At 32.8% G+C, this 10,000-nt stretch overlaps 1 protein-coding gene across 1 annotated transcript in view; it reads right to left on the bottom strand.

The window, feature by feature from the left end:
* The window catches only part of LOC135211248 (uncharacterized), a 66,975-nt gene that overhangs the window by 56,829 nt on the left and 146 nt on the right, over positions 1 to 10,000 (bottom strand). The gene's annotated exons all lie outside the window — the stretch shown is intronic.

The raw sequence follows: 10,000 nt of genomic DNA, 5'->3' as shown, positions 1-10,000 counted from the left end.
ATATATATATATATATTATATATATATATACATACACACAAACTATATATATATATATATATATATATATATATATATATATATATATATATATATATATATATATTTCTGACTCACATCAGAATCAAACCCGTGTCTTTCAACTGAAAAACGATACCGATGCCAACCAGGTCGCACAAATCTTAAAAAGAAACTATATATCCTAAGTACCACTTTATACCTACATAAGGCTTTATACCTGGCCAGGCTAATAATTACCTTGCATACTAGCGAATTTTCCCTTGCTTCGATCCTGATATGAGTCAGAAATTTATTTTCGTTCCACACGCGATTGTGAGTTGCATATTCCTATCATATTCGATCAGAAAGGATAATTCGATTGAAACGCTTTCAATTGGGTCACTGCTTAGTCGTGAAGCTGGGGAGAACTCGCTGCTATGCAAGGTAGTTAGCCTGTCCAGGTAAAGCCTTAGCTACAGTGATACTTGGGTTCCACCTTCTTTTGTGACCTGCGGTCTCGTCTTTCAATTGAAAGACCCCTGTTCGATGATTCTGATGTGAATCAGAAATATACTTTTGTTCCACACATGACTGTATCTTGTTTATTTTTATTATTATTATTATTATTATTATTATATATATATATATATAATATATATATATATATTATATATATATATATATATATATATATATACACGGGTGTCCTCCGTCCTTTTTTAGCTAGGTTGTTCGAGTATATTGGCGCAAATGTACATTCCCGTTGTATGCGTTTGTTCGTTTAAGTGTTTGTAACTTGGACAACTTTCAGCATTACGGTTATGTTATGGAAGTAATTTGTTATGAGTGGTAAGATAAATGAGAAATTGGTTCTGTCTGTATGTTTTGTAGAATATATACATTTAGGGACAATTTTCTTTATTTTACGTACATGAAATATTTGCTGTTGAAAGTATAATTTCTTTATACTTTTAACAGAGCAAATATTTCATTTGATCGTTCTCAGAATATTAATGTCTGAATTTAGTTACGAGAGACTAACCATTATATCGTAATAATGACATGGTGCTTGTACAGTCTAGAAGTCTATTCATTTAACATCAGACAAGTCAGTCTTTCCACCTCTATTCAAACTCATACTTCAAATTCAGTCTAAACTCCTTTAATATTTCCCAGTAAACTATTTTCTACACCTTCCATCTTTTCGGTCTCAAACTGCTCACAAGAGTGGACGTTCATGCAAAAAAAATTTTGTATGAAAAATTTATTAATTCATCCATTACTTTGGAATCTCACTTTTATCCAAATGAACCTACACATTCCTGTTTGCCACTCAGTCATACCTCCACCATTTCTCACTGGTAATTCCATCATTCTGCAATGCTCTTTTCTGTTTTTCAACCCTTTACAGTTGCTTCCACACTGCATTCTCAAATTTACTTCAACCTTTGCAAACTCCAGATCAATATCTCTTCTATTCTCGACATTCAGCAACTCTTCCAAGTACCAACTCCATCGACACAAGACTACACTCTTCTGACTGCAAGCATCTCTTCTTTTATATATATCCTTCAGAGAACCAATAGTTTTAAGTAGGTAAGTAAATAGATAATATTAATAAAAACAAATGTGAGTTAAAAGAGTAAGGGGTATAAAAGACGAATAGAGAAAACATACGCGTAAAGAGGAGAGAAATTTGGTAATGAGAGTTTAAGATATTTATTCTATGTTTTTTTTTTTTTTTTTTTTTTTATAAAAGACATTATCGTCATGAAGAGTAAAATTAATTAAGAAAATACCTGTCGTCAGTTTATCCGCTCAGGAATGTGCCATTATCTTGATTCACAGTATTCATAGCTAATAAGAGAGAAACTAAACTTTCTCTCTCTCTCTCTCTCTCTCTCTCTCTCTCTCTCTCTCTCTCTCTCAGAATTTTCATGCTAGTTTAGTGAAGCCAGTACCGCTTCCATTACTCCCACTTTCTTTTCTACAAACGGTATTATCACGTTGGCAGAGCGGGGACTCGAACTCGGGACTACCGAATCGGTAGGAGAGCACGGAAAGCACTCGTCCAACGAGGAACTTAGATTCCAGTGGGAAATACCAAAACCATTCTGCTAAACGGAACCCTATCCGTATCCCACAGATCTAATTTACTTACAATTCACCATTCGTCTCTTTTATAGTCTCACGTAGGATTGTCTGAAAGTTCCACTCCCTTCTTTCTAACATTTCTCTTAGATTTGATACCTGCCTCACCGACCCATTCGCTCTCAGCCTCTGAATTATGCTAACTATCTAATCTTGTTTCCATGTCAGTTTCACGAGTTATTTTCCTTCCATTACTAGGTCTGACAGTCATTCTCATTTTCGTATTAGCTTTCGTCAGTCATTCCTCTTCCATGTGTAGTTCTTCTTTCACGTGATACTTCATACCTCTTCAATGGGTAAAAATACACAAAATCAGCTGACTAAACATTAGAAAACTTGGATAAATATTTGATATACTATCAAGATGTTGCACCCCTGGTTATCGATTAGGAGTCGCTAAGACATTCTAATGTGGACACATTGTTTAAACTAAGGGAAGAGTTTATTGCTGTTTCTCATGATGAGACAGATCCGACTCTGTGACTGTGTGTGCGTGTGTGTGTGTGTGTATCATGTTCAAGTGACACCTTTTTGTCAATTGCTGATTCAAGGGTAAGATTCCAGTAAGTATATCTTAGTTTAACCAGAACACTGAGCTGATTACCAGCTCTCCTAGGCCTGGCCCGAAGGATTAGACATTTTTACGTCGTTAGGAACCAATGAGACCTGCAGCTTTTTGTGGGATCCCAACCACATTACATCGAGAAATTAATTTCTAATCACCAAAAAACAAATTCCTCTGACTCCACGTTGGCAGAGCGGGGAATCGAACTCGGGACTACCGAATCGGTAGGAGAGCACGGAAAGCACTCGTCCAACGAGGAACTTAGATTCCAGTGGGAAATACCAAAACCATTCTGCTAAACTAAACGGAACCCTCATCCGTATCCCACAGATCTAATTTACTTACAATTCACCATTCGTCTCTTTTATAGTCTCACGTAGGATTGTCTGAAAGTTCCACTCCCTTCTTTCTAACATTTCTCTTAGATTTGATACCTGCCTCACCGACCAATTCGCTCTCACCCTCTGAATTATGCTAACTATCTAATCTTGCTTCCATGTCAGTTTCACGAGTTATTTTCCTTCCATTACTAGGTATGACAGTCATTCTCTTGTTCATATTAGCTTTCGTCAGTCATTCCTCCTCCATGGGTAGTTCTCCTTTCACGTGTAGATGTATCAGTCATTCTCATTTTCGTATTACTATTTACCTATCTTCCGCACTTTCAGCAACCATAGTCATTCTCTTTTAATTTCTTTATCGGACATTCTCCTTTCATATTCAATTTAACCAGTTATTTTCCCTCAAATTTTCATATCTATTAATCATTCTCCTACCCCCTTTTTTCGCTTATCATGCATTTTCCTTTCATATTTAGTTTTAATTCATTCTCTTTTCATTTTCAGTTTTACTTTCCATTATTGATTTGATGGGTCGTTCACCTTGCAATTTTACTTTCATCGACTTTTTAAACTATGAGAGATGAGGTCCGGCTATTGATTCGAAAGGTCGCAGTGTTTTTCAAGACCTGCCCGTTCCAAGGGAAGGTCAGAGATGGAATCATTCTTTATTAAACAAAGCAATGTGAGCTTAATAGGAGCACTCGAAACATTGGATATCGTCGGGATATAGGGTTACAGAAATAAGACCAAAGGCCAAGCGCTGGGAGCTATGACGTCATTCAGCGCTGAAAAGGAAATTGAGAGTATAAAACGTTTGAAAGGTGTAACAGGAGGAAAACCTCGTTAGTTGCACTATAAAACAATTATTAGAAGAGGGTCGGAAGTAAGATGGAAGAGGTAAAATTAACAGTTGTAAAGTAAAATTAATGAAAGGGGTTACAGCTATGACCCGAAGGATTCATAAGCAATGCCTGCAGTGTACCGCGTGAGATACACTGACGGTATCATCCCCCAACGGTGAAGATGATTTCCCAGATAATGTAATTCTCGCACATACTGCAACACAAAAGATTAAGTGGAGGTAATGGCCAGACAGCATAGATACGTCCATTATTTACGGAAGTGAAGGTTAAATCAATCGGTCGAAATTTCTTCCATTGAGGAATTAGCGAGATAATTACCTTTCGTAATAATCGAAAAACATTATTTCACAGTTTTAATAAATTGTAGAGATATCTCGTTTGCTCATATATTTCCAAAGAATATTCAGTATTCAGGACAGAAGAATCAACTTGATTATAAGAATCATTCTCAATTACCTGTTTCTCTAAAATTCCCATATATATATATATATATCTATATATATATATAATATATATATATATATATATATATATATATACGTATATATATATATATATATATATATATATATATATATATATATATATGAATAATTATCACATCGAACCGAAACCGTGATCCATTTATATATCAATTCAAGCTACAATGTCCTTTAATATCTAAATTCACTTTAACCTCCCAAATGGATAATTTATTTTTCATATATGTACCGAAGGGGAATTTTTCAATTGATAATAATTTCGTCCCCCCATGGGATCGAACCACCGTCCAAGTGGACGGGGACGAAATCAGGACAGTCAGTGACGCTATCCAATCAGCCAACTTATAGCGTCTCTGTTGGCTGATTGGATAGCGTCACTGACTGTCCTGATTTCGTCCCCGTCCACTTGGACGGTGGTTCGATCCCATGGGGGGACGAAATTATTATCAATTAAAAAATTCCCCTTCGGTACATATATGAAAAATATATCATTTGGGAGGTAAAGTGAATTTAGATATAAAGGACATTGTAGCTTGAATTGATATATATATATATATATATATATATATATATATATATATATATAGATATATATATATATATATATATATATATATATATATATATATATATATATATATATATATATATATATATATACGTATAAGGGGTCTATCAATGGTAAACCCCATATCTATATATAATATATATATAATATATATATATAATATATATATATATATATATATATATATATCTATACTTGCCACATTGACTACTTGATAGATATCTGATAATTTCAACTGGCTAACATAAACATAACATTTTGTAAATTAACCTAATCTAACCTAACCTGTTCGTTATACGCAAAAAAAAAGAAAAAAAACAAAAATAAAAATAAAGAAAAACAGATGTCGTTTATTCATACCATTCACGTGGCACCAAAAACATAGCATTACCTCGCTATGGAGAAGTGAGGTAATTTCAGCTCTGATGGAACGCCTGATTTCGACATCCAATTCATATATGGCATAAGGTTTAAAAGAAAGGAAACACTTTAAACTCTTCATTGGTGGTCGAATGGTAATGTCAGAATTTGATTCGAGTCGGGGTGGATGTCGACTGCTTTCCCCATAACATTTTCTGTTCACATTTCTTCTGAGGATGATAATTTATATTAATATTTATATATATATATATATATTATATATATAATATTATATATTATATATATTAGGATATATATATATTATATATATATAAAATATAATATTATATATATATATATGATATATATAGTATATATATATATAATATATCTATATATATATATCTATTATATTATATAAGCGATATATTATATAGATAGATATATATATTCTATACCTATATATATATATATATAGATATATGTACTATATATATATAGTAATTCAATATATTATATATGTATATATAGTAAATAGATAGCTATATTATATTAATTTACTATCTATATAATATATATATCGTTTTCTCTAATCTATATATTATACTCTCTAAAATACTCGTCATATAATTTCTATATATATCATATATAATATATATATTATATATTATAATATATATAGATATATATATAATATTTATTAATATATATATCTATATATATATCTATATATCTATATATATATTAGATATAGATATATACCTATATATATTATATATATATATATAATTTCGATATTATATATATATAATATATATATAATAGATATAGATATACTAATATATATATATATATATAATATATATATATAAGTGTGTGTGTGTGTGTGTGTTTTCCGTGCATGTGCATTTGTAATTAAATCACGAAAACATGGATCGTGATGAGTATTTACTTAACTCCTAATGCCATTCCGTTGCTTCACTTTCCTTCATTGCATTTGACTTTTTATGTATATATATATATATATATATATATATATATATATATATATATATATATATGAATAACTTGATCACGAAGTATATAAAAACGTGATGCTATGTATAAATAAAGGTTTTTGCCACGAAGGAAAAAATGAAAAAGCGAGGTAGCCTAGTAGCTTTCAGTCCTGTTCAGACCCTTTACTAAGGCCAAACTGATTTTACAGAGGAAAACATAGTCAAAAGAAGGCTTAATATCCAAACTGACACTACAAGATTAGCAATAAGGGCGATTTCACTCTACAGAAACGAGGAAAAACGCCTGAGGGTAGCCACACCTTAGAGGATACACGCTGTAAACAAGTTATTCTTCCAGAAAACAGTACATTTTGAAAAAAACATGGAAGCATATACAATTTAATATCATAAAATTTACACAAAAAATATTTTTGGGGGTAAATTTGTGTAAATTTCATGATATTAAATTGTATATGCTTCCTTGTTTTTTCTAAATGTACTGTTTTCTGGAAGAATAACTTGTTTACTGCGTGTATCCTCCAAGGTGTGGCTACCCTCAGGCGTTTCCTCGTTTTTGTAGAGTGAAATCGCCCTTATTGCTAATCTTGTAGTGTCAGTTTGGATATTAAGCCTTCTTTTGACTATGTTTTCCTCCGTAAAATCAGTTTGCCTTAGTAAAGGGTCTGAACAGGACCGAAAGTACTCGGCTATCTCGCTTCTTCATTTTTTCCTTCGTCGCAAAAACCTTTATATATATATATATATATATATATATATATATATATATATATATATATATATATATATATATATATGTGTGTGTGTGTGTGTCTCCATATGTGTGTGATAACCCTTTTCTTTTTAAATGCAAGAACTTCAGAGTGTGATTGCTTTGATCCGATTCTGCATCCGCTGACTTAACCTGTTAGGTGGAAAACTTTAGAACACTACCTACAGGATGGGCTACTAGAATGAGGCACTACTTTCCTGCTTATGGAAGTGTTGTTTAATCTTACCTATTTTCAGTAGAGATATCAGCACTGCAACCAAAAATATTGCGAGAAAAGTAGTGCCATGAATTAACCATTTGTTGTCCAAACATTCGCTTGGTATTTGGAGCTACTGAGCACTATCGAATGCTTGCTGTGTTACGGGATGGTAGGTTATCAAACAGTCGTGTGTGGGTTTTACGTCTAAAGAAATGGTGGAAAGAACTTCAAGATATTTACTTAAATTCAGTATAATTCTTTGTCTATAACTTTTCATATCTCGTGTCCGTGACTATTCGGCGGAGTGCAGTAAGGTAGTAAAGAAAGGTTTGTATAAAAATTGATTCTACAATATTTGCTATTAACAGGATGCACACAATGATTTGTTATTTTTCTTTTGATAGCTCAGTCCAAAATAAGAGACTCTTTACGACATCTGACGTCATAATGAAAAGAGATGAAAAATGAAGTCTAGTAATACTTGCAGTAGCACCGTTCTTTCCAGCCGTTTGTGTGTAATGCAGGGAGGTACAAGTAGCACAGGCCATCGTCGCTTGATGTTATCTGGCAGCGAACGTACCCCGTTCCGAAAGTATTATAAGCCTAGAGAGCAGACCCGGACCCTGGAATCTCGCTGGAAGATGGGAGTCTGATCCAGAGAAAACTGAAGCCCTGATATTACGACCAAAGTTTTTATCGTTTCTGGCGGACTTTTAATGCGATATTTGGCTTCATGCATTGCGGAAGAGCGGCGGCTATTCGCGGTCTTTCTTAATCCGCGCGATTTCGGTAGAATGGAGGATGCACGGAATGGAAAAAAGAAACAAAAAGCGCAAGCACTTACAAGCTCGCACACGCTTTATATTAAAGTTTTATTTGTTGATGAAATAAAGAAGTAAAATCTTTGGCCTTCTCGCTCTTTTTTTAAATGTTTTAGCGGCATGATATATTTTACACCCATATAACGACTGCAACTGAATATAAAAATGTATAAATAAAATGACAGATCACATGATGATCAATAAGCATAACTATAAACACCTTCATTTATTAAGCGGTGTAGGTACTAATTTCAAAGATATTTCTTTTATGCAGACAACAAGGCTTAGTAAATATGTGAAAGGCGACAAATAATGCATTTTAACTACAAACGGTTGCACGATACCGCTGTGTGCGTTTAAAAATTGCTGTAAACTAGATACTTGAAGCTCTACTTTACAAAACTAGCTACCCTCATTACTCCATGATTACTGCATCATTGATTATGAATGTCTAGGTCAAAATATACAGTTTTATGCTATAAACTGGAATATACTCGTATGAGGTGTTTTAAGCTTGCTCATCGCGAATGTGGTTACAAAGACCTTATTCTATAAACCTTGACAAAGACCAGCAATTATTCAGCTATTCTCGTGATTTCTGTAAAAACTATCTAGGATTCTGAGCAAAGAAAATGAAGGTATGAATTGGAGAATCAGTGAATCCCCGAATAAGTTAACATAAAAATAAGTAAAGTCTTCAGAAAATAGATTAATTTTTTACCCGTTTTCTACGTGAGTTTTAGAAAGGTAATTGTTGATTGTGATGCCTTTAATACTTATTTCATTTTTCTTGCCATGGTAGAGATTTATCGCCTCTTTTTTTATAGAATGGATACGAATATCAATTCTAAAATAGGCCTTAGACTACATGATAATGCATTGTATCGTAATTTATTCTTAAAACAGCAACAGAACGATCAACATAAATATGTTGTAAGCACAAACACTCTCTCACATTTCAGAGAACATATCTTTACACGTCAAACCAATTAGGATGTGTTTTGAAGTGAATTAAAACGAGATAACTTATTCAGATCGACCTAAAACTTCGCTAGTACAAAGTTCATGGCCATGCGTGCTTAATAGCTGTTATCATGATTCAAATTAAGTGCAAATGTACAAATTGACCTTTCATAATTATAAAAATTTATAAAAAAACCAGCGAACTGATTTTTTCCCATGTATTTTAGAATAACGCAGAACATATTTGAATATAATATCCCAACTGTGTCTAGCATGAGTGCTGGCATATTTAATTATCTGGATATGCAGTCAGTTCTAAATTACATGAAGCATTTTTTTTTATATAAACGCTATGAGTGAACGCAGCTGGACAAATAATTATATATTTTTTTTCACCAAATTTTCTGCTCGATAATGAAGCGTTGATTTGTCTTTTATGCAGGGTTTACCGAAAACATTTTGTCATATAACGATGCAAAGGGATATTTTACGAAGAACTAAAAAAAAAAGATAATTTCTATTTACTTATCAATCATATAAGTTTATGCCGAGTTAAATTAATTTGAGTACTTACACAACGCACATGATATTTTAGAGAAAACGTTCTGAACTAACCATGATAGCTGAGAGAGAGAGAGAGAGAGAGAGAGAGAGAGAGAGAGAGAGAGAGGTTGGGGGCGGGGAGAAACAGATGACGGTGTATTATCACTTATCCAAAAACAAATGTCGTGGTTACTTCTTAGTAGTGAAGGAATGTGCTTTCTTTAAATACTGAAAAACACCAACAAATGTATTAATCAACAGCTTTATATTTTACAGTAAACTAAGACCCTACTTCACACCAATGTGATCACTTTATTGTGCTTTTGTATATCCAACGAGGAGGGTGATACTGCAAA

The sequence above is a fragment of the Macrobrachium nipponense genome, chromosome 4 (assembly GCF_015104395.2).
Source record: "Macrobrachium nipponense isolate FS-2020 chromosome 4, ASM1510439v2, whole genome shotgun sequence".
NCBI lineage: Eukaryota > Metazoa > Arthropoda > Malacostraca > Decapoda > Palaemonidae > Macrobrachium > Macrobrachium nipponense.
Note: the sequence above shows the minus strand (reverse complement) of the source record. Positions and strands in the feature narration are given on the sequence as shown.